The sequence below is a fragment of the Oncorhynchus masou genome, unplaced genomic scaffold (genome assembly GCF_036934945.1).
Source record: "Oncorhynchus masou masou isolate Uvic2021 unplaced genomic scaffold, UVic_Omas_1.1 unplaced_scaffold_893, whole genome shotgun sequence".
Classification (NCBI taxonomy): Eukaryota; Metazoa; Chordata; class Actinopteri; order Salmoniformes; family Salmonidae; genus Oncorhynchus; species Oncorhynchus masou.
In genome coordinates, this window is record NW_027016860.1 from 119,837 (window position 1) to 147,586 (window position 27,750).

The 27,750-nt window shown below is 42.1% G+C and overlaps 1 long non-coding RNA gene across 1 annotated transcript; it reads right to left on the bottom strand.

Annotated features, from left to right (window-relative positions):
- Positions 1 to 4,739: 4,739 nt before the first annotated feature.
- Positions 4,740 to 20,393, bottom strand: LOC135539264 (uncharacterized). The gene is made up of 3 exons (XR_010455590.1): positions 20,308 to 20,393; positions 18,107 to 18,577; positions 4,740 to 5,100 (listed from the first exon to the last, which is right to left on the bottom strand). It is a non-coding gene; the product is annotated as an uncharacterized LOC135539264 (long non-coding RNA).
- Positions 20,394 to 27,750: the final 7,357 nt, after the last annotated feature.

Consider the following 27,750-nt stretch of genomic DNA (forward strand, 5'->3'; position numbering starts at 1 on the left):
AGCAGCTTACAGTCGTGAGTTGATACATTATTGTACTTTGTCCTGTACTGGTCCCCTGTGGGAATCAAACCCACAACCCTACATTGCAAGGGCAATTCTCTACCAACTGAGCCACACTGGAATCAGACGAACACACAAAAACACACAGACAGATTGGGGTGTATAAATGCATCTAACTACACATTAAACACTGAGACATGTTATGGGAGTATAAATGTATCTAACTACACATTAACCTCTTACACTTATGGTGGCGCTATTTCATTTTTGGAAGAAAAACGTTCCCGTTTTAAACAAGATATTTTGTCACAAAAAGATGCTCGACTCTACATATAATTGCTACTGTTCGAAAGAAAACACTCTGACGTGTCCAGAAATACAAATATCTTCTCTGTGCGTGCCCTTTAACGTGAGCTTCAGGCAAAACCAAGATGACTTGGCATCCAGGAAATGACAAGGATTTTTGAGGCTCTGTCTTTCATGATCTCCTTATATGGCTGTGAACGCAAGAGGAATGAGTCTGCCCTTTCTGTCGTTTCCCCAAGGTGTCTGCAGCATTGTGACGTATTTGTAGGCAGATCGTTGGAAGATTGACCATAAGAGACCACATTTACCACGTGTCCGCCCGGTGTCCTGCGCCGAAATTGGTGCGCAAAAGTCACCTGCCAGTATTTTTCCATGGGGCACAGAGAGAGAAGCAAGCTTCCATGAACTGCATGTCAATGAAGAGATATGTGAAAAAACACCTTGAGGATTGATTCCAAACAACGTTTGCCATGTTTCGGTCGATATTATGTAGTTAATCCGGAAAAAGTTTCACGTTGTAGGTGACTGCATTTTCGGTTCGTTTCGGTAGCCAGGCGCAATGTAGAAAACGGAACGATTTCTCCTACACACAGACGCTTTCAGGAAACACTGCGCATTTGGTATGTGGCTGGGAGTCTCCTCATTGAAAACATCAGAAGCTCTTCAAAGGTAAATGATTTTATTTATTTGGTTATCTGGCTTTTGTGAAAATGTTGCGTGCTACATGCTACACAAAATGCTATGCTAGCTTTGCATACTCTTACACAAATTAGTCAATTTCTATGGTTCAAAAGCATATTTTGAAAATCTGAGATGACAGTGTTGTTAAGAAAAGGCTAAGCTTGAGAGCAAACGCATTATTTTAATTTTATTTGCGATTTTCAGAAATCGTTAACGTTGCGTTATGCTAATGAGCCTGAGGCTTAGTCACAATCCCGGATCCGGGATGGGGAGTTTCAAGAGGTTAAACACTGAGACCTGTTGGGGTGTATAAATGTATCTAACTACACATTAAACACTGAGACCTGTTGGGGTCTATAACTGTTCCTGTGGTGTTGGAGGTATTCACTGTAGTAGACTGGATCAGCTCCTCTGTCCCTCACTCATCTCTCTCTCCTCTCTCTTTACCTAGTGACCCTGTTCATCAGAACGTCATGGTGTTGGAGGACTTCACTGCAGTAGACTGGATCAGCTCCTCTGTCCCTCACCCATCTTTCTCTCCTCTCTCTTTACCTAGTGACCCTGTTCATCAGAACGTCATGGTGTTGGAGGTCTTCACTGTAGTAGACTGGATCAGCTCCTCTGTCCCTCACTCATCTCTCTCTCTCTCTTTACCTAGTGACCCTGTTCAAATTATCTCTCCCTCCTTCCCTTTTCACACCAACGGACTTATCTTTAGACACTGCAGCCTTGACCGCCATTAACAACATCAGCAACAGAGAGGTGTGAAGTTTCCACAACAGAGTTAGAGTTAGTTTATCATGAGAACATACAGACACCACTGACTGGAACTATCAACAACAAGAGTTAGTTTATCATGGGAACATACAGACACCACTGACTTGAACTATCAACAACAAGAGTTAGTTTATCATGAGAACATACAGACACCACTGACTGGAACCAGCTGACAGTATCAGTTGTAAAGGCTTCATTACTACAAACAGAAGGAAAGTTGTAGTGTTGTGTCCATGATGAATGATGTGAAGACTTCATTACTACAAACAGAAGGAAAGTTGTAGTGTTGTGTCCATGATGAATGATGTGAAGACTTCATTACTACTAACAGAAGGAAAGTTGTAGTGTTGTGTCCATGATGAATGATGTAAAGACTTCATTACTACTAACAGAAGGAAAGTTGTAGTGTTATGTCCATGATGATTGTTGGAAAGGCTTCAATGTGTTTTATATTCTAATTGTTTATGTAAAATTGTAAATTGCATTTTACTAGAATGTTATTGTGTGTTTATCTTGAGCATCACCAGTTTATGGTGCCAACTTGCAAAATAAAGCATCCATGATCTGTCCACTAGATGGCAGTGCTCCATGTGTTGTATCCTGATTTAACCAGTAGATGGCAGTGCTCCATGTGTTGTATCCTGATTTAACCAGTAGATGGCAGTGCTCCATGTGTTGTATCCTGATCTGTCCACTAGATGGCAGTGCTCCATGTGTTGTATCCTGATCTGTCTACTAGATGGCAGTGCTCCATGTGTTGTATCCTGATCTGTTCACTAGATGGCGGTGTTCCATGTGTTGTATCCTGATCTGTCCACTAGATGGCAGTGCTCCATGTGTTGTATCCTGATCTGTCTACTAGATGGCAGTGCTCCATGTGCTGTATCCTGATCTGTCCACTAGATGGCAGTGCTCCATGTGTCCACTAGATGGCAGTGCTCCATGTGTTGTATCCTGATCTGTCCACTAGATGGCAGTGCTCCATGTGTTGTATCCTGATCTGTCCACTAGATGGCAGTGCTCCATGTGCTGTATCCTGATCTGTCCACTAGATGGCAGTGTTCCATGTGTTGTATCCTGATTTGTCCACTAGATGGCAGTACTCCATGTGTTGTATCCTGATCTGTCCACTAGATGGCAGTGTTCCATGTGTTGTATCCTGATTTGTCCACTAGATGGCAGTGTTCCATGTGTTGTATCCTGATTTGTCCACTAGATGGCAGTACTCCATGTGTTGTATCCTGATCTGTCCACTAGATGGCAGTGTTCCATGTGTTGTATCCTGATTTGTCCACTAGATGGCAGTACTCCATGTGTTGTATCCTGATCTGTCCACTAGATGGCAGTGCTCCATGTGTTGTATCCTGATCTGTCCACTAGATGGCAGTGCTCCATGTGTCAAATCAAATCAAATCAAATTGTATTTGTCACATACACATGGTTAGCAGATGTTAATGCGAGTGTAGCGAAATGCTTGTGCTTCTAGTTCCGACAATGCAGTAATAACCAACAAGTAATCTAACTAACAATTCCTAAACTACTGTCTTATACACAGTGTAAGGGGATAAAGAATATGTACATAAGGATATATGAATGAGTGATGGTACAGACCATGTGTTGTATCCTGTGTTGTATCCTGATCTGTCCACCAGATGGCAGTGCTCCATGTGTTGTATCCTGATCTGTCCAGTAGATGGCAGTGCTCCATGTGTTGTATCCTGATCTGTCCACTAGATGGCAGTGCTCCATGTGTTGTATCCTGATCTGTCCAGTAGATGGCAGGGCTCCATGTGTTGTATCCTGATCTGTCCACTAGATGGCAGTGCTCCATGTGTTGTATCCTGATCTGTCCACTAGATGGCAGTGCTCCATGTGTTGTATCCTGATCTGTCCAGTAGATGGCAGTGTTCCATGTGTTGTATCCTGATCTGTCCACTAGATGGCAGTGCTCCATGTGTTGTATCCTGATTTAACCAGTAGATGGCAGTGCTCCATGTGTTGTATCCTGATCTGTCCACTAGATGGCAGTGCTCCATGTGTTATATCCTTATCAGTCCACTAGATGGCAGTGTTCCATGTGTTGTATCCTGATCTGTCCACTAGATGGCAGTGCTCCATGTGTTATATCCTTATCAGTCCACTAGATGGCAGTGTATCCTCCATGTGTTGTATGTTGATCTGATCTGTCCACTAGATGGCAGTGCTCCATGTGTTGTATCCTGATCTGTCCACTAGATGGCAGTGCTCCATGTGTTGTAATGGTGTAATACTAAACACTGTGATACATCTATTACATTCCCTGGCTGCAGACATGGATGATAATTTAAATAGAAGTTGTCCCTAACCACAGATCTAGGATCAGATTACTCTACCTACAATTCTGACGCCATGCTGTCAAATTAAATAAAATAGTATTCATCACGTGCTTAATACAACAGGTGTAGACCTTAACATCTCTGTCTGTCTGTCTGGTGGAGTGGTTATGGTGGTTGCTCCCCAAACCAGAGAGATCAAATCCCAGAGAAACAGTTAATGGAGAAACGTCTTGTTGTCTTTGTGGGCCTGAGCAAACCAGAGGTATATAGGGGAAAAGGGGCTAGTTCCCATCAAATAGCAAGAATGAAGTTTCACCTTGTTTCAAATGTCATTTCAATAGAGTTGTGATAACATACTATGCTGTGGAGTAACAACACAACCATACTCTGCAAAAGTCAACTTTTACCTGGGGCCATTCTTTGTAGACAATTCAAAGGTGTTCCTAGTCTTGGTCCTCCTGAAGAAAGCCACATGTTAAGATAGTTAACTACTACTACAACTATTTGTAATGGTGGTGAATTCCCAAAGGAGAGGTTGTGAGTTAAATTCCTTTCATGCCAACTTGCTTTTGCTGCCTTGACAGAACAATGTTGAGGTGGGAACCGGAAGTACGTTAGACCGAACGAGAAATTGGATTATAAAATTATACAATGTTGGGGGTTTGTTAGTTTTTTTATTTAAGAAATAGCCATGGGAACACTCAGACATAATTTACAAACAAAGCATGTGTTTAGTGAGTCCTCCAGATCAGAGGCAGTAGGGATGACCAGGGATGTTCTCTGTTTAGTGAGTCCTCCAGATCAGAGGCAGTAGGGATGATCAGGGATGTTCTCTGTTTAGTGAGTCCTCCAGATCAGAGGCAGTAGGGATGACCAGGGATGTTCTCTGGTTAGTGAGTCCTCCAGATCAGAGGCAGTAGGGATGACCAGGGATGTTCTCTTGATAAGTGTGTGATATGGACCATTTTCCTGTCCGGCTTAGCATTTGAAATGAAACAAGTACTTTTGGGTGCCAGGGAAACTGTATGGAGTAAAACATATATTATTTTCTTTAGAAATGTAGTGAAGTAAAATTAAAAGTTATAAAGAAACAGAGAGTAAAAGTACAGATACAAACAGATATAAACAGAATGTAGTGAAGTTTTAAATACATTTCTGTTAAGTAATTTACACCACTGGACTCAATTACCTCGACTAACCGGTGCCCCCACACATTGACTCTGTACCGGTACCCCCTGTATATAGCCTCCACATTGACTCTGTACCGGTACCCCCTGTATATAGCCTCCACATTGACTCTGTACCAGTACCCCCTGTATATAGCCCCCACACATTGACTCTGTACCGGTACACCCTGTATATAGCCTCCACACTGTTTCTGTACCGTAATACCCTGTATATAGCCTCCACATTGACTCTGTACCAGTACCCCCTGTATATAGCCTCCACATTGACTATGTACTGGTACCCCCTGTATATAGCCTCCACATTGACTCTGTACCGGTACCCCTTGTATATAGCCTCCACATTGACTCTGTACCGGTACCCCCTGTATATAGCCACCACATTGACTCTGTACCGGTACCCCCTGTATATAGCCTCCACATTGACTATGTACTGGTACCCCCTGTATATAGCCTCCACATTGACTCTGTACCAGTACCCCCTGTATATAGCCTCCACATTGACTATGTACTGGTACCCCCTGTATATAGCCTCCACATTGACTCTGTACCGGTACCCCCTGTATATAGCCTCCACATTGACTCTGTACTGGTACCCCCTGTATATAGCCTCCACATTGACTCTGTACTGGTACCCCCTGTATATAGCCTCCACATTGACTCTGTACTGGTACCCCCTGTATATAGCCTCCACATTGACTCTGTACCGTAATACCCTGTATATAGCCTCTACATTGACTCTGTACCAGTACCCCCTGTATATAGCCTCCACATTGACTCTGTACCGTAGTACCCTGTATATAGCCTCTACATTGACTCTGTACCAGTACCCCCTGTATATAGCCTCCACATTGACTCTGTACCGGTACCCCCTGTATATAGCCTCCACATTGACTCTGTACCGTAACACCCTGTATATATCCTCCCCATTGACTCTGTACTGGTACCCCCTGTATATAGCCTCCACATTGACTCTGTACCGGTACCCCCTGTATATAGCCTCCACATTGACTCTGTACCGTAACACCCTGTATATATCCTCCCCATTGACTCTGTACCGGTACCCCCTGTATATAACCTCCACATTGACTCTGTACCGGTACCCCCTGTATATAGCCTCCACATTGACTCTGTACTGGTTCCCCTGTATATAGCCTCCACATTGACTCTGTACCGGTACCCCCTGTATATAGCCTCCACATTGACTCTGTACCAGTACCCCCTGTATATAGCCTCCACATTGACTCTGTACCAGTACCCCCTGTATATAGCCTCTACATTGACTCTGCACCGTAGTACCCTGTATATAGCCTCCACATTGACTCTGTACCAGTACCCCCTGTATATAGCCTCCACATTGACTCTGTACCAGTACCCCCTGTATATAGCCTCCACATTGACTCTGTACCGGTATCCCCTGTATATAGCCTCCACATTGACTCTGTACCAGTACCCCCTGTATATAGCCTCCACATTGACTCTGTACTGGTTCCCCTGTATATAGCCTCCACATTGACTCTGTACTGGTACCCCCTGTATATAGCCTCCACATTGACTCTGTACTGGTACCCCCTGTATATAGCCTCCACATTGACTCTGTACCGGTACCCCCTGTATATAGCCTCCACATTGACTCTGTACTGGTACCCCCTGTATATAGCCTCTACATTGACTCTGTACCAGTACCCCCTGTATATAGCCTCCACATTGACACTGCACCGTAGTACCCTGTATATAGCCTCCACATTGACTCTGTACTGGTACCCCCTGTATATAGCCTCCACATTGACTCTGTACTGCTACCCCCTGTATATAGCCTCCACATTGACTCTGTACCGTAATACCCTGTATATATCCTCCACATTGACTCTGTACCGGTACAACCTGTATATAGCCTCCACATTGTTTCTGTACCGTAATACCCTGTATATAGCCTCTACATTGACTCTGTACCAGTACCCCCTGTATATAGCCTCCACATTGACTCTGTACCGTAGTACCCTGTATATAGCCTCCACATTGACTCTGTACTGGTACCCCCTGTATATAGCATCCACATTGACTCTGTACTGGTACCCCCTGTATATAGCCTCCACATTGACTCTGTACTGGTACCCCCTGTATATAGCCTCCACATTGACTCTGTACTGGTACCCCCTGTATATAGCCTCCACATTGACTCTGTACTAGTACCCCCTGTATATAGCCTCCACATTGACTCTGTACTGGTTCCCCCTGTATATAGCCTCCACATTGACTCTGTACCGGTACCCCCTGTATATAGCCTCCACATTGACTCTGTACTGGTACCCCCTGTATATAGCCTCCACATTGACTCTGTACTGGTACCCCCTGTATATAGCCTCCACATTGACCCTGTACTGGTACCCCCTGTATATAGCCTCCACATTGACTCTGTACTGGTACCCCCTGTATATAGCCTCCACATTCACTCTGTACTGGTACCCCCTGTATATAGCCTCCACATTCACTCTGTACTGGTACCCCCTGTATATAGCCTCCACATTGACTCTGTACTGGTACCCCCTGTATATAGCCTCCACATTGACTCTGTACTGGTACCCCCTGTATATCGCCTCACTATTTTTTATTTTACTGCTGATCTTTAATTATTTGTTGTACTTTTATTTCTTATTTTTTACTTAACACATTTTTCTTACAAATAAATTGTTGGTTACGGGCTTCATTTCAGCATTTCACTCCAATGTTTAAACATGTAGTATTCGGCGCATGTGACAAATACAATTTGATTTGTTACACATGAAAACATGTTGTGATCCTGGTGTGACATTATTGAAGCTGTGCTGACACCTAGTGGACATCAAGAGAAACAACACCATACACACACACTTTAACACAGATGGGATGCTTTACATAAGTTGCTATTTTTTTATTAGACACTAATATATATGTCCAATAAACAGACGTTCAAAAGTCGGAATGTAAAACAAAACGACTGGAAAGTTATTCAAAAGCAGCTGTAGTGAATCACGCATCTTGGGGTTACCTGAAATAGGTCAAAGTATATAAGCACGGAAATCGACACTGCCGCACGAGTATGATTTTGCGGCACAGTTGATAGCGCACCGGACCTCGGGCTAGAAGGTCGAGACCTGCTCCCTGCCTGTTTCATTACATTGGTGTCGGAAGTGATCGGACCTTGCACCGACGACAGTGCGTGGGCTTGGCCGGTGAGCGCGTTCCTGTAAGACGTGGACCCGTAAGCTAGCGCGAGGAAGAGCTCTTTGAAAGGAGGGAGTAGTGTAAGGACCCTGTGTTTATAAGCGCAGGATAGGACCCAAGCTTTTGCGCGCCGGTCCTCGGGCTAGAAGGTTGAGGGTTCAAGACCCTGCCTGTTTCATTACAGTATATACAGTACTGTATAACAATTGTGTACAAGCCACCTACCTAATAAAATACTGGGGCTTGCGGTCATTAGTTACATTTCAACCACAGCGATTCCCTAATTGAGGCACAACAGAGTTCTCCGGCAAATGCAGGAACACCGGAAATAATTACTAAACCAACGAACGAGAAATGGTGGAGGCAACCAGCATGAAGAGAGACATTTGTCCGAATAAACGTGGTGAGTGAAAAACGTAATTACATAGCTCACTCCCTACCCGGTATCTCATTCTACTGTTATATGACTCTGTATGTGTTGTTTGTTGACAACCTTGTTATTTATGACGTTTTTGGAACGGATTCCTGCTGGAACGTTCCTCAAATTATACCCACCCCTCAACATGATGCTGGAGAGATATTTACGTTCCTCAAATTATACCCTCAACATGATGCTGGAGAGATATTTACGTTCCTCAAATTATACCCACCCCTCAACATGACGCTGGAGAGATATTTACGTTCCTCAAATTATACCCTCAACATGATGCTGGAGAGATATTTACGTTCCTCAAATTATACCCTCAACATGATGCTGGAGAGATATTTACGTTCCTCAAATTATACCCACCCCTCAACATGATGCTGGAGAGATATTTACGTTCCTCAAATTATACCCTCAACATGATGCTGGAGAGATATTTACGTTCCTCAAATTATACCCTCAACATGATGCTGGAGAGATATTTACGTTCCTCAAATTATACCCTCAACATGATGCTGGAGAGATATTTACGTTCCTCAAATTATACCCTCAACATGATGCTGGAGAGATATTTACGTTCCTCAAATTATACCCTCAACATGATGCTGGAGAGATATTTACGTTCCTCAAATTATACCCTCAACATGATGCTGGAGAGATATTTACGTTCCTCAAATTATACCCTCAACATGATGCTGGAGAGATATTTACGTTCCTCAAATTATACCCTCAACATGATGCTGGAGGGATATTTACGTTCCTCAAATTATACCCACCCCTCAACATGATGCTGGAGAGATATTTACGTTCCTCAAATTATACCCTCAACATGATGCTGGAGAGATATTTACGTTCCTCAAATTATACCCAACCCTCAACATGATGCTGGAGAGATATTTACGTTCCTCAAATTATACCCTCAACATGATGCTGGAGAGATATTTACATTCCTCAAATTATACCCTCAACATGATGCTGGAGAGATATTTACGTTCCTCAAATTATACCCACCCCTCAACATGATGCTGGAGAGATATTTACGTTCCTCAAATTATACCCTCAACATGATGCTGGAGAGATATTTACGTTCCTCAAATTATACCCTCAACATGATGCTGGAGAGATATTTACGTTCCTCAAATTATACCCTCAACATGATGCTGGAGGGATATTTACGTTCCTCAAATTATACCCACCCCTCAACATGATGCTGGAGAGATATTTACGTTCCTCAAATTATACCCTCAACATGATGCTGGAGAGATATTTACGTTCCTCAAATTATACCCTCAACATGATGCTGGAGAGATATTTACGTTCCTCAAATTATACCCACCCCTCAACATGATGCTGGAGAGATATTTACGTTCCTCAAATTATACCCTCAACATGATGCTGGAGAGATATTTACGTTCCTCAAATTATACCCTCAACATGATGCTGGAGGGATATTTACGTTCCTCAAATTATACCCACCCCTCAACATGATGCTGGAGAGATATTTACGTTCCTCAAATTATACCCTCAACATGATGCTGGAGAGATATTTACGTTCCTCAAATTATACCCAACCCTCAACATGATGCTGGAGAGATATTTACGTTCCTCAAATTATACCCTCAACATGATGCTGGAGAGATATTTACGTTCCTCAAATTATACCCTCAACATGATGCTGGAGAGATATTTACGTTCCTCAAATTATACCCTCAACATGATGCTGGAGAGATATTTACGTTCCTCAAATTATACCCACCCCTCAACATGATGCTGGAGAGATATTTACGTACAACACTGTTCTTGCAGAAGGAATTGTCTGGCAGTAGGAACACACAATTCATGTGTACGGATGTGATCTGCACATTTTGGCCACACACCTGACCAAAGTTGCCCTTCATTGTCCAGAGCTCACCACTTTTCTAGACATGAAGCCACTGCTTTCCGTCATGCATGCAAAGGCACATCGTTTGAAATGCGAGGTAAGTTTTTCTTTATGAAACTGTTCAAAGAGAAGTTCCAGCTTCAGTTCTTTACACGGCTTCCCATTTAGATGTTTGTTATTCACAGAATTACAATATTAAGTCAATATGTTTTTACAATATATATTTTTTAAATGTAAATTAAGATTAAGTGGGGAGGACGGAATCAGGAAGGAGCTGGCACAACTCTGGGGGAGGAAGTGGAACAAGGGAACAGCTTCCTGTTGAGGGCTGCAATCTGTTCCAAGCAAATGTCCAAAAGAGGAAAACTATTTGTTTGTTCTATTCAGCTGTTACTACTTATCTGGAATAAGGAGTTCTATTCAGCTATGTTACTACTTATCTGGAATAAGGAGTTCTAGTCAGCTGTTACTACTTATCTGGAATAAGGAGTTATATTCAGCTATGTTACTACTTATCTGGAATAAGGAGTTCTATTCAGCTATGTTACTACTTATCTGGGGGGAACAGACATGTTAACCATTCAGGCTGTGGGGGGAAACAGACATGTTAACCATCCAGGCTGTGAACAGACATGTTAACCATCCAGGCTGTGAACAGACATGTTAACCATCCAGGCTGTGGGGGGAAACAGACATGTTAACCATCCAGGCTGTGGGGGGGAACAGACATGTTAACCATCCAGGCTGTGGGGGGAACAGACATGTTAACCATCCAGGCTGTGGGGGAACAGACATGTTAACCATCCAGGCTGTGGGGGGAACAGACATGTTAACCATCCAGGCTGTGGGGGGAACAGACATATTAACCATCCAGGCTGTGGGGGGAACAGACATGTTAACCATCGAGGCCGTGGGGGAACAGACATGTTAACCATCCAGGCTGTGGGGGAAACAGACATGTTAACCATCCAGGCTGTGAACAGACATGTTAACCATCAAGGCCGTTGGGGGCACAGACATGTTAACCATCCAGGCCGTGGGGGGGACAGACATGTTAACCATCCAGGCTGTGGGGGGGAACAGACATGTTAACCATCCAGGCCGTGGGGGAACAGACATGTTAACCATCCAGGCTGTGGGGGGGAACAGACATGTTAACCATCCAGGCCGTGGGGGGGAACAGACATGTTAACCATCCAGGCCGTGGGGGGGAACAGACATGTTAACCATCCAGGCCGTGGGGGGAACAGACATGTTAACCATCCAGGCTGTGGGGGGAACAGACATGTTAACCATCCAGGCTGTGGGGGGAACAGACATGTTAACCATCCAGGCCGTGAACAGACATGTTAACCATCTAGGCTGTGGGGGGGAACAGACATGTTAACCATCCAGGCCGTGGGGGGGACAGACATGTTAACCATCCAGGCCGTGGGGGGGAACAGACATGTTAACCATCCAGGCTGTGGGGGAACAGACATGTTAACCATCCAGGCCGTGAACAGACATGTTAACCATCCAGGCTGTGGGGGGGAACAGACATGTTAACCATCCAGGCCGTGAACAGACATGTTAACCATCCAGGCCGTGGGGGGGAAACATGTTAACAATCCAGGCCGTGGGGGGAAACAGACATGTTAACCATCCAGGCTGTGGGGGGTAACAGACATGTTAACCATCCAGGCCATGGGGGGGAACAGACATGTTAACCATCCAGGCTGTGGGGGGAACAGACATGTTAACCATCCAGGCCGTGGGGGGGAACAGACATGTTAACCATCCAGGCCGTGGGGGGTAACAGACATGTTAACCATCCAGGCCATGGGGGGGAACAGACATGTTAACCATCCAGGCTGTGGGGGGGAACAGACATGTTAACCATCCAGGCCGTGGGGGGAAACAGACATGTTAACCATCCAGGCTGTGGGGGGTAACAGACCTGTTAACCATCCAGGCTGTGGGGGGAACAGACATGTTAACCATCCAGGCTGTGGGGGGAACAGACATGTTAACCATCCAGGCCGTGGGGGGGAACAGACATGTTAACCATCCAGGCTGTGAACAGACATGTTAACCATCCAGGCCATGGGGGGGACAGACATGTTAACCATCCAGGCTGTGGGGGGGAACAGACATGTTAACCATCCAGGCTGTGGGGGGACAGACATGTTAACCATCCAGGCTGTGGGGGGTAACAGACATGTTAACCATCCAGGCTGTGGGGGGAACAGACATGTTAACCATCCAGGCTGTGGGGGGAACAGACATGTTAACCATCCAGGCCGTGGGGGGAACAGACATGTTAACCATCCAGGCTGTGGGGGGAACAGACATGTTAACCATCCAGGCTGTGGGGGGAAACAGACATGTTAACCATCCAGGCTGTGGGGGAAACAGACATGTTAACCATCCAGGCCGTGAACAGACATGTTAACCATCCAGGCCGTGGGGGGGAACAGACATGTTAACCATCCAGGCTGTGGGGGGAACAGACATGTTAACCATCCAGGCTGTGGGGGGACCAGACATGTTAACCATCCAGGCTGTGGGAGTGAACAGACATGTTAACCATCCAGGCCGTGGGGGGGAAACAGACATGTTAACCATCCAGGCCGTGGGGGGGACAGACATGTTATTCATCCAGGCTGTGGGGGGAACAGACATGTTAACCATCCAGGCTGTGGGGGAAACAGACATGTTAACCATCCAGGCTGTGGGGGGACCAGACATGTTAACCATCCAGGCTGTGGGGGGGAAACAGACATGTTAACCATCCAGGCCGTGGGGGAAACAGACATGTTAACCATCCAGGCTGTGAACAGACATGTTAACCATCCAGGCTGTGGGGGAAACAGACATGTTAACCATCCAGGCTGTGGGGGGACCAGACCTGTTAACCATCCAGGCTGTGGGAGTGAACAGACATGTTAACCATCCAGGCCGTGGGGGGGAAACAGACATGTTAACCATCCAGGCCGTGGGGGGAACAGACATGTTAACCATCCAGGCTGTGGGGGGAACAGACCTGTTAACCATCCAGGCCATGGGGGGGAACAGACATGTTAACCATCCAGGCTGTGAACAGACATGTTAACCATCCAGGCCGTGGGGGGGAACAGACATGTTAACCATCCAGGCTGTGAACAGACATGTTAACCATCCAGGCTGTGGGGGGAAACAGACATGTTAACCATCCAGGCCGTGGGGGGGAACAGACATGTTAACCATCCAGGCCGTGGGGGGGAACAGACATGTTAACCATCCAGGCTGTGAACAGACATGTTAACCATCCAGGCCGTGGGGGGGACAGACATGTTAACCATCCAGGCTGTGGGGGGGAACAGACATGTTAACCATCCAGGCTGTGGGGGGAACAGACATGTTAACCATCCAGGCCGTGGGGGGGAACAGACATGTTAACCATCCAGGCCATGGGGGGGACAGACATGTTAACCATCCAGGCCGTGGGGGGGAACAGACATGTTAACCATCCAGGCCGTGGGGGGGAACATGTTAACCATCTCAGACAACAGCTAAAATCAAGGAGGAGACCCAAACTCTCGAAAAGTTTAAGAAGGAGATGAGACTCTGTACAACTGGACAATGGAAGTTCAGCAATGGGCTAATACAGGTAAAGAATACATCAAATAAATCATCCTAAATGTAACTCTCCTGGACTGTCACCTTGACCTAGTGGAGAGGCTTGCGTACTCCAATGACCCTGAGAGCTAACCCTTAGAGGGCGTACTCCAATGACCCTGAGAGCTAACCCTTAGAGGGCGTACTCCAATGACCCTGAGCGCTAACCCTTAGAGGGCGTACTCCAATAACCCTGAGCGCTAACCCTTAGAGGGTGTACTCCAATGACCCTGAGAGCTAACCCTTAGAGGGCGTACTCCATCGACCCTTAGAGGGCGTACTCCAATGACCCTGAGCTCTAACCCTTAGAGGGTGTACTCCAATGACCCTTAGAGGGCGTACTCCAATGACCATTAGAGGGCGTACTCCAATGACCCTGAGCTCTAACCCTTAGAGGGTGCACTCCAATGACCCTGAGCTCTAACCCTTAGAGGGCGTACTCCAATGACCCTGAGCTCTAACCCTTAGAGGGCGTACTCCAATGACCCTGAGCTCTAACCCTTAGAGGGTGTACTCCAATGACCCTTAGAGGGCGTACTCCAACGACCCTTAGAGGGCGTACTCCAATGACCCTGAGCGCTAACCCTTAGAGGGCGTACTCCAATGACCCTTAGAGGGTGTACTCCAATGACCCTTAGAGGGTGTACTCCAATGACCCTTAGAGGGTGTACTCCAATGACCCTTAGAGGGCGTACTCCAATGACCCTGAGCGCTAACCCTTAGAGGGTGTACTCCAATGACCCTTAGAGGGTGTACTCCAATGACCTTGGGAGCTGAGTGGTCCTGGGAGCTGCGTGGCCCTGGGAGCAGAGTGGCCCTGGGAGCTGAGTGGCCCTGGGAGCTGCGTGGCCTTGGGAGCTGCGTGGCCTTGGGAGCTGAGTGGCCCTGGGAGCTGCGTGGCCCTGGGAGCTGAGTGGCCCTGGGAGCAGAGTGGCCCTGGGACCTGCGTGGCCCTGGGAGCTGCGTGGCCTTGGGAGCTGAGTGGCCTTGGGAGCTGAGTGGCCCTGAGAGCTGAGTGGCCCTGAGAGCTGAGTGGCCCTGGGAGCGGAGTGGCCCTGGGAGCTGAGTGGCCCTGGGAGCTGCGTGGCCCAGGGAGCTGAGTGGCCCTGGGAGCAGAGTGGCCTTGTGAGCTGCATGGACAAAGTAAGTAGTATGTTTGTGTGTCACAATAACTATGTTTCTGTTTTGTTATCGGTGTTTGTTCAGTTGCTCAAACACAGACCACACTGCCATTAAAGTTACAAATCCACATTGCATTCTTGTGAATTTACAGCTGACCTACTCACAAAGAAAATAGCCTTTGACCGGGTGATGCTCCTGAGACAGCTGAAGGAGGAAGAGGTAATTGTCCTAAAGGAAGTCCAGCAGCACTGGGAAAGCCTAAAGAGGGGATCGGAGAATGTGCAAGACCTGGCTTCACATGTGGCACCTGACCTAAGCAGGCAAAGTAGGGGAACGTTCATTAATATGTATTGATGTTGGCACCCTGTAATTGATATTGTATTTAAGGAATACGTCATTGTATTAGTAGTAGGGGAACGTTCATTAATATGTATTGATGTTGGCACCCTGTAATTGATATTGTATGACCTCGTGGAAGAGGACCTAGATGACAGCATCCAATACAGCTCTGATGACGAGGAATCTGTCCCAGACTGACGGTGTTCGTTTGGGTGGGTGCAGTTTGCATTGGGTGGAAAGGGATTCCATTTGTTTTGTAGATATGCTTTGTCTGCCTTCCTAAGGAAAAATAGTTTGAACATTTTATGGAAAATAAAGGTTTATGTTTCTTCCTGGTTGACAATGTGATCATGGGGTACAGATTTGAGAAGGGTGCTCGTCTGTTACTGCTTTTGCCCGGTCACATGACCAGGTCACATGACCAGGTCACATGACCCCTTTAAATGGCCAATCTGCAGTTGATACATCCACTTATGGATGCTTGAAGAATATCATTTATAAATGCCTCATGAATATAGTTCAACTGCCGTACCCCATCAGATCCCAAAATAGATGTTTTTGTTCTACTCCAATGTTTGTAAACAAAGTAAATGTAAACATACACTAGCATGTGTCCAACTCATTCCACGGTGAGCCTGCGGGTTTCACTCCTCCCATGGAGCTACATCAGTACATTAGTCATGGGATTTTAAGTTAAGGTGACCAGATTTCTGAAATTAAAACCGGGGGACATTTACAGGTCGGAGGTCAATATATCATTACAATATCCAATGTTATTATCTATTATATATAATATCAATATATGATTAAATATCCAATGTTATTAATCTATTATATATAATATCAATATATCATTAAAATATCCAATGTTATTAATCTATTATATATAATATCAATATATCATTAAAATATCTATGTTATCTATTATATATAATATCAATATATCATTAAAATATCTGTTATTATCTATTATATATAATATCAATATATGATTAAAATATCCACTGTTATTATCTATTATATATAATATCAATATATGATTAAAATATCCACTGTTATTATCTATTATATATAATATCAATATATGATTAAAATATCCAATGTTGTTATCTATTATATATAATATCAATATATCATTAAAATATCCACTGTTATTATCTATTATATATAATATCAATATATCATTAAAATATCCACTGTTATTATCTATTATATAGAATATCAATATATCATTAAATATCCACTGTTATTATCTATTATATATAATATCAATATATCATTAAAATATCCACTGTTATTATCTATTATATATAATATCAATATATCATTAAAATATCCACTGTTATTATCTATTATATATAATATCAATATATCATTAAAATATCCAATGTTGTTATCTATTATATATAATATCAATATATCATTAAAATATCCACTGTTATTATCTATTATATATAATATCAATATATCATTAAAATATCCACTGTTATTATCTATTATATATAATATCAATATATCATTAAAATATCCAATGTTATTATCTATGAAATAAAGGGGGATAATTCCGGTTTCATGTATTTAGTCTAACAGGCCCACTGTGACAGAGAAAACAACTATATTATAGAAAAACTATAGACAAGACAGAACTGATCTGAACAGCCAATCAGTGGTCCTGCTAGTCTGGGTAGAACTGATCTGAACAGCCAATCAGTGGTCCTGCTAGTCTGGGTAGAACTGATCTGAACAGCCAATCAGTGGTCCTGCTAGTCTGGGTAGAACTGATCTGAACAGACATTCAGTGGTCCTGCTAGTCTGGGTAGAACTGATCTGAACAGCCAATCAGTGGTCCTGCTAGTCTGGGTAGAACTGATCTGAACAGCCATTCAGTGGTCCTGCTAGTCTGGGTAGAACTGATCTGAACAGCCATTCAGTGGTCCTGCTAGTCTGGGTAGAACTGATCTGAACAGCCATTCAGTGGTCCTGCTAGTCTGGGTAGAACTGATCTGAACAGCCATTCAGTGGTCCTGCTAGTCTGGGTAGAACTGATCTGAACAGCCAATCAGTGGTCCTGCTAGTCTGGGTAGAACTGATCTGAACAGCCAATCAGTGGTCCTGCTAGTCTGGGTAGAATAAGAGCAGAAGAGAACATGTGACCTTTAAAAAACAGAAAATAGTCTATGTGAAATATTTAACATAATGAAGAAATAAGACGGTGATGAGATTATGTAGTTACCACTTATTCCAACCTAATCTGTATATTTCTCAGAAGAATGTATCTTCTTCAGGATTGCTCTGTCTTTGGCCAGCTTCTCCATGAACTCCTGGCAGGGGAGGTTGGCGTTTGTCTTCACAATAAGCATGGCCTTGATGGTAGGAACAGGGAACCTATTTCTTGCTGCTGTCCATAGAGCATTCATTTGGGAGAACACTCTCTCGACTGGTGTATTACTTCCAGGTAAGCACATGACAACAGACGCTAATCTAGCCAGGTTAGAGTGTGGGATGTGGTTCTCTTTGAAGTGGGTAACTCCATCTCTGACTAAGCGGTGTCTCCGATGTTTTCCATTATTCAAGCGATCCCCCCTTTAGGAACTCTTGCAGGCCAGTAACCTCGTCAAACAATGCATCCTCATTGATGGTCACATGGGGGCATTTTTCCTGCAGTGTGGCTGCTGCCTTCTGGATCTCTTCACGCTGAGGTTGCCTGTTTAAAAGGAGACAATATATATATTTTAGATTATCTGTGTGCTTTCCCCAATACCTGCAAGTAGTTCACAGCCGTAGTGAAGAATGATTGGGAGGTTTTGAGAAAGCTCTTTAGACATTGCAGCTCTTCAGTCTTTTCTACTCTGAAAATATGAAAATATCTTTGTGAGCGGGTACTCAACTTCAAGGGGAACCATATCCAAAGCTGTTCTGGCCGTGTTATGAATGATGTGGGCAGGACAACCAAAGCCAATCACCTCCCGCTGCAGAGCATTTTTAACTTTGGTATGGACATTGACCCTCCCAGCCTATTCAGTCCTCCAGGGTTGGTATGGACATTGACCCTCCCCAGCCTATTCAGTCCTCCAAGGTTGGTATGGACATTGACCCTCCCCAGCCTATTCAGTCCTCCAAGGTTGGTATGGACATTGACCCTCCCAGCCTATTCAGTCCTCCAGGGTTGGTATGGACATTGACCCTCCCCAGGCTATTCAGTCCTCCAAGGTTGGTATGGACATTGACCCTCCCCAGCCTATTCAGTCCTCCAAGGTTGGTATGGACATTGACCCTGCCCAGCCTATTCAGTCCTCCAAGGTTGGTATGGACATTGACCCTGCCCAGCCTATTCAGTCCTCCAAGGTTGGTATGGACATTGACCCTCCCCAGCCTATTCAGTCCTCCAAGGTTGGTATGGACATTGACCCTCCCCAGCCTATTCAGTCCTCCAAGGTTGGTCTGGACATTGACCCTCCCAGCCTATTCAGTCCTCCAGGGTTGGTATGGACATTGACCCTCCCCAGGCTATTCAGTCCTCCAAGGTTGGTATGGACATTGACCCCCCCAGCCTATTCAGTCCTCCAAGGTTGGTATGGACATTGACCCTCCCCAGCCTATTCAGTCCTCCAAGGTTGGTATGGACATTGACCCTCCCCACTCTATTCAGTCCTCCAAGGTTGCTATTTGTGTTGTCGGCAGAGAATGACAACTTTGTTTTGCAGGTTACATTTTTGGATGAAAGAGCCATTGTTCCTCCTCTGTCTGCTCTTCTTCACTCTCCTTGTGTCACTCTTCTTACTCTCAACTTCCTGATCTTTCTTCCTTTCCTTCTCTTCACCTTTCCACCTCACTCTTCCACACTCTCCTTGCTTCACTCTTTTTACTCCCTTAATTTGTCCTTCTCCAATCTTTATTAATAAATAGAACACTATTAGATATAATACTTTGGTTAACAGATTCCCATTGCTTGCCTCATTTTGTATTTTATCTTAAAAACATTGTTTGGAATAATAAATTGGCAGGCTCTGTAATCATATCTTAACTTTTCCTCCTCTATCTCACTCTTCTTCCTATCCAGTCTTACTCCTCTCCACTTTAGCAGAAAACATTACGCTAATGTTATCCATGAAAATGTCTAAATATATGTTCACACAACTTATAATGCCAAACCATTACAATTGTAATCTACAAATGAATATTATCAGAATTAATTGTGCATTAATTTAATATAATCATATTTTCAAAATAGCCCGTCCACTGAATGTTTACATGTGAACGTTTTTTAACCTCGTTACCATGACAGCAGCTGGCGAACCGAGCAAGATAACTTAGTCGACATAGCTAATATTAGCTAGCATAACCTATTTAAAACCATATACCGCAGAACATTTAACTATACAATAAGTTGTGACATAACATCATTAGCTAGTATCTCAAACGAGTGTAATTTACCTGGCTTGAAAAGACGTTTGTGGTGATGTTATGGATTCACATGACACTTCCGGCCGAGTTTTCCAGAGCAGTTTCCTCTAAAACTGGCGCGAGCAAGTAGTTAGTAGAAGAAGAAGAGTGAATGAAGCTGCTGTCGCGAGCGGCCCCTCTGCTGGACAAAACAAGCACAACAAGATTGAGACGTCAACCGGTTGACTCTGATGCCCGGTCTTTCTTGCCACGTAAAATATTATTTCACTTTGCAGTCTGTTTTTAACGCACAATTAAAAACGGGGACATCTCCAGCCGGTGACAGCTCACGGAAAACTGGGACGTCTGGTCACCCTATTTTAAGTCAACGATTCCTTATGTATTAATGAGATGTACAAATGCTGAACTAGTACTTAATACTTTGACCAGTTACTTCTAGACTCTCAAGTTGTTTTCCAGATGGCTACTTTACTTGTACAATAACTGACTCCCATCAGCTGCAGATGAAACCGGTTAGTTGAAAAATGTTGCCTAGAATATACAGACACTCGCAATGAATCATCAAAAGTATGGACACATAATGATTGAAGTGATTATTGTATTTTATTATTCTGACCCATGACATCTTCTGGGAAGAATAATGCATAGCCTTGTGTGTTAAGATACAAACGTGGAAATGTTTCTATTGAAATGGGGGTTGTCCCATCCTGAACAAGCCGGTTGCAAGTGACATACTCTTATCGATACTATTAGCAACACCGTATTATTACTAAAATTAGATGAAATAAATTTTATGCAGGCAGTCCTGACATAGTGGGAGAATTGTGAACATGCACGTATATATATCTGCATTGTTCGGACACGTCGTCGGTTTGGTTGTTCAGTCGGCTTGTTTTGGTTTTGTGCGTCGCAATGCCCGTGACGTAATAGACTACATTTCTGAATTTTCTGATTTCATTTTTAAAATATTCACAAATTATTCTTGCGCAATATTACTTTCATTTTAATGTCGTAAACATTGTCGGATTCTATTAAATAATTGATGTAACAGATAAAATCTTGTTACAGAAACCGGAAGTTGTGAACTACAAATGCGACACCATTTTGTAGTTCCTTTACTAACCCTAACCGTTTTTGTCATCAATATCTTTGCTATTATCATTCTAATTGATGTGTAGAATGATATGTACATTCATTAAGACATACATAACGCTGTACTGCATCAGCACATGCCAATTCAATGTCTGAAGTAGTGCACTTTTTGAAAGGTGTTTTTCGTGGTAACTATTTAAATTTGACATGTGTTCTTTTGATTTAATAAGGACCCCTTACTAAACCTTCATGTCAAATAACGTTCAGATATGTTAATCTATTCTTGATTTAAAAATCATCAACGTTTGGGGGAAAAGCCAACTGTTGGTGGTGCTACTGAGCACCCCATGGCCACCAGGGGGATTGCAGAATTATGTTTAATTCATGCATAGGATAATTTGTGCCAAGCCATAAGACTGAGCCACAAAAAAATATATATATCTATTTTTGGGGGACTCTATGACCCGAGTTGACCTCTTACAAAGGTTTCCTAGGGGTGTATAAAGGTTCATGGCAGAAAACAAGTGTGTGTTGTTAGAGTTGCGTAAATTCAAATCTGGTATCAGGATAAATATAACAATCAGTCACTGATTTTCTACTATGTATTTTTTATTAGCTAAGTAATAAATGGCAAATGCAACTTTCGTATATACGGGCTCACTGTAATACCACGCAGGGCAGAACAGAGAACTCTATGTATGTAAACAGTGTTCTTATACTGTGATGGACATAGGCGAACCCATCTGTTGGCCTATCACAGTAGAGACTGGGCGTGGTTTAAACTTGCCCAGCCTATCGCAGGCACTCAGGCGGGTCCCCGCCTCTTGGAGTCCTCCCTCCGTCGATGTATAGATCCTTACTGTTCTGGTATCGCAGCCTAGTTACAACAGTTGCTCAGTTCCTGCTATTGTTTAGTTCAGTATCTTTCCATCTCAGTTAAACCTCGTGATGACCACCCCTCCCCATCACAACTTTGTAAGATACAGCAAGTCACACCATGTGCTCAGTATTGTTACATACAAACACAAGGACAAAGCATCTGCTGGGCTGTTTTCTACAGTTTTGCAACATGCAGGTCACACCATGTTACTCAGTTCTTGTCACACACAAACAGGCAAGTAGCAAGCAGTTGTTTAATCTCATAATGATGCTCCAGTGCACAAATGCAGACACCTCACACAACCAACATCAGATGATATTTAATCATATATATACTAATGGCTATAATGTAAAATACAGAATCCAACAATGTATAGAAATGCTTATATTAACATTGTTACATCGATATTGACGCTTCTAGAAGTTCAGAAGTAGCCATTCAACAGTCTATATGTGGCCTTTCAACCCCGATACCCATTACCCACAAGGCCTTATAACCACACCTCTATTGCCGTGGTCCTCGGCACATCATATTCCTGATGAGCAACAATGATGAACATTAATTCTCACTGCCTGTTCAAAAAAAAAGATGTGAAATTATTTGGCTTTCACCTTCATTAAATATGTTCTATGGACAACTAGCCTAGAGACCAAGCAGATAGACGGTCTGCCTCTATGCACTAAACATGATGCAGGTCAGTATGACTCGGGGGTATGCCTATATCAGGGGTAGGTCTATATCAGGGGTAGGTCTATATCAGGGGTAGGCCTATATCAGGGGTAGGTCTATATCAGGGGTAGGCCTATATCAGGGGTAGGTCTATATCAGGGGTAGGCCTATATCAATGGTAGGTCTATACCAGGGGTAGGTCTATATCAGGGGTAGGTCTATATCAGGGGTAGGCCTATATCAGGGGTTGGCCTATATCAGGGGTAGGTCTATATCAGGGGAAGGCCTATATCAGGGTTAGGTCTATATCCGGGGTAGGTCTATATCCGGGGTAGGTCTATATCCGGGGTAGGTCTATATCAGGGGTAGGCCTATATCAGGGGTAGGCCTATATCAGGGGTAGGTCTATATCAGGGGTAGGTCTATATCAGGGGTAGGTCTATATCAGGGGTAGGCCTATATCAGGGGTAGGTCTATATCAGGGGTAGGCCTAAATCAATGGTAGGTCTATATCAGGGGTAGGTCTACATCAAGGATAATCCATACATACAGTATGTAAGCTATGTTGATATACACGTAGTCCTATGTATTATAATATATAGTCTAGCCTATAGTCCTATGTATTATAATATACTGTATAGTCTAGCCTATAGTCCTATGTATTATAATATATAGCCTATAGTCCTATATATTATAATATATCGTCTAGCCTATAGTCCTATGTATTATAATATACAGTCTAGCCTATAGTCCTATGTATTATAATATATAGCCTAGTCTATAGTCCTATGTATTATAATATATAGTCTATAGTCCTATGTATTATAATATATAGCCTAGTCTATAGTCCTATGTATTATAATATATAGCCTATAGTCCTATGTATTATAATATATAGTCTAGTCTATAGTCCTATGTATTATAATATATAGTCTATAGTCCTATGTATTCTAATATATAGTCTATAGTCCTATGTATTATAATATATAGACTAGCCTATAGTCATATGTATTATAATATATAGTCTAATCTATAGTCCTATGTATTATAGTCTATAGTCTATAGTCCTATGTATTATAATATATAGTCTAGCCTATAGTCCTATGTATTATAATATATATTCTATAGTCATATGTATTATAATATATAGCCTAGCCTATAGTCCTATCTATTATAATATATAGCCTATAGTCCTATGTATTATAATATATAGCCTAGTCTATAGTCCTATGTATTATAATATATAGCCTAGTCTATAGTCCTATGTATTATAATATATAGTCTATGGTCCTATGTATTCTAATATATAGTCTATAGTCCTATGTATTATAATATATAGCCTATAGTCCTATGTATTATAATATATAGACTAGCCTATAGTCCTATGTATTATAATATATAGTCTAATCTATAGTCCTATGTATTATAATATATAGTCTGGCCTATAGTCCTATGTATTATAATATATAGCCTAGTCTATAGTTCTATGTATTATAATATATAGCCTAGCCTATAGTCCTATCTATTATAATATATAGCCTATAGTCCTATGTATTATAATATATAGTCTAGCCTATAGTCCTATGTATTACAATATATAGTCTATAGTCCTATGTATTATAATATATAGCCTATAGTCCTATGTATTCTAATATATAGTCTATAGTCCTATGTATTATAATATATATCCTATAGTTCTATGTATTATAATATATAGCCTATAGTCCTATGTATTATAATATATAGACTAGCCTATAGTCCTATGTATTCTAATATATAGCCTAGCCTATAGTCCTATGTATTATAATATATAGTCTAGCCTATAGTCCTATTTATTATAATATATAGTCTATAGTCCTATGTATTATAATATATAGCCTATAGTCCTATGTATTATAATATATAGTCTAGTCTATAGTCATATGTATTATAATGTATAGTCCAGCCTATAGTCCTATGTATTATAATATATAGTCTATAGGACTATGTATTATAATATATAGCCTAGCCTATAGTCCTATGTATTATAATATATAGTCTATAGGACTATGTATTATAATATATAGCCTAGCCTATAGTCCTATGTATTATAATATATAGTCTAGTCTATAGTCCTATGTATTATAATATATAGTCTAGCCTATAGTCCTATGTATTATGATATATAGTCTAGCCTATAGTCCTATGTATTATAATATATAGTCTATAGTCCTATGTATTATAATATATAGCCTATAGTCCTATGTATTATAATATATAGTCTAGTCTATAGTCCTATGCATTATAATATATAGTCTAGTCTATAGTCCTATGTATTATAATATATAGTCTAGCCTATAGTCCTATGTATTATAATATATAGTCTAGCCTATAGTCCTATGTATTATAATATATAGTCTATAGGACTATGTATTATAATATATAGCCTAGCCTATAGTCCTATGTATTATAATATATAGCCTAGCCTATAGTCCTATGTATTATAATATATAGTCTAGTCTATAGTCCTATGTATTATAATATATAGTCTAGCCTATAGTCCTATAATAAACTTGGATATGAATGGTGAAGTTCAAGGTCAGTCGGCCAAAATGCAACATTCTCATCACTGATGATTCTTCTCTCATACCTGAGACATTCACTAAGTACTAAAGTTGATCAGCCCAATCCACTGCTCATATCTAATATATCAACATGGTACTATGTGCCTCGGCATCTGGTCAAAAGTAGTGCACTTTCAAGGGAACAGGGTGGCATTTGGAGAGAAATGATCCAGTACCTTTATAGAAATAGACTGAAGGTAAAAAATGAGAAATAGAATAGAAAACAATACTCAACTTCTGACTACTTTAATACACATAAGAGACTTTATCACAATACTGTTGGTCCCCTAAAATGTGGGGCTCTGTACAAAACGTACTGTAATTTATAACCAGTTCACCAGATATGGATGAAAATACCCTCAAATTAAAGCTGATCGTCTGACCTTTAACCTCATAGTCATCGTATCATTTAAAGCTGATATTCTGACCTTTAACCTCATAGTCATTGGCTCATTTGAAGCTGATAGTCTGACCTTTAACCTCATAGTCATTGGGTCATTTAAAGCTAATAGTCTGACATTTAACCTCATAGTCATTGGATCATTTAAAGCTGATAGTCTGACCTTTAACCTCATAGTCATTGGGTCATTTAAAGCTGATAGTCTGACCTTTAACCTCATAGTCATTGTATTATTTCAAATACAAAGTTCTGGAGTACAGATACAAAACAACAACAAAATGTGTCACTGTTGCAATACTTTTGTCGCTCACTTTATATGAAGAACATCTGAATGTGTAACAGGGTTGGTTATGTTTCCACTTGCCTCTAAAGAAATGTGTAGTTAATGTTCAAGCATTCTTATTGGTTAGTTCAACTCTGATGACAATAAGGTGTGTTGTGATTGGCCCCGCTTGCAGATAGGGGGAGATCGCGAACATCAGGTCTCCCCAGTATGAAAATGTGATGCAAGGGGTAGGTCAAGTTCTGAATACTGTTTTATATTTTATATTTTACAATGTGTACAAGTTTGCTGTACGTTACTGATTCATACATGTGTGGGTATATGGTACCTGTTAGGGATTGAGGGGCTTTCTGGGATGTGCTTTGGCATATGATTGCTGTAAATAAGTGTGTTAGCTAGCATACACCGATGTAATGGTCACATAAGCCCGCTGCTAACACAGTTGTCTTCATGCTACAGATGTTGCCATCGACAGCCATCAATACCTTTAAGCCCTGCACAACTAACGTGCTGTTTCCCATTTAACAACAGCAGAAATAAATTATGCTCAACTGGGACCACTGGCCGAAGTGATTTATTTTGAGAAAACACAACGCATGGAGAGCACATATACATCTGTTACAAATGCATATTCTCATGAACCTGATTGAGATCAAATGGTTGGCATGGTGACGCTCCATGAATGTTTCAGTGGTAAATCAGGGTGAATTTGACCAACCATTTATGATTGACAGGGATACATGTGAAGGGAGAGGACATTAGTGAATAAAGTAGGTTAAACTGGAGAAACGCGGTCCTCGGCCTTGATCCAGTCATCGTCCCATTTCTTGCCACTGTAAGACAAGAAAGAAAACATAAGAAATGTCATGTTTTTAAGCAGAAATAGAAAATAAATCATTCAATATGTAATCGTGAGAAAGGGTTGCACCTATTCCTTTCAGAGGGTTTTATGATTTTTGGTTAAACCTAATCTCACGTTGGTCAAGCACCTTCTTCTCCTCTCAAATATAATATTTCAACTACATAAAGTACCTTGCAAAAGTATTCGTACCCCTTGGATTTAGCCACATTTTATTGTGTTACAAAGTTGGATTGAAATTGATTTAATTTATATTTTTCTGTCAACAAGCAACTCAAAATGGTGTACTCTAATGTCAAAGTGGAAGTAAATGTAGATTTTTTATAAAGGCATGTCTAAATTAGTTCACAAGTAAAATGTGGCTTAACAAATCACATAATATGTTATATGACTCAATAGGGGTTAACATTATTGTTGAATAACTACCCATACCTCTGTAGGCTATACGTAGAACATCTGGAAGGTCCCTCAGTCAGGTATTGAATTTCAAGCTTCAAAGACCAGGGAGCTTTTGGAAAGCCTCATAAAGAAGGGCAGTGATTGGTAGATGGGTCACAATAACCAATCAGACATTGAAGGGCAGTGATTGGTAGATGGGTCACAATAACCAATCAGACATTGAAGGGCAGTGATTGGTAGATGGGTCACAATAACCAATCAGACATTGCATATCTCTTTTAGCATCAT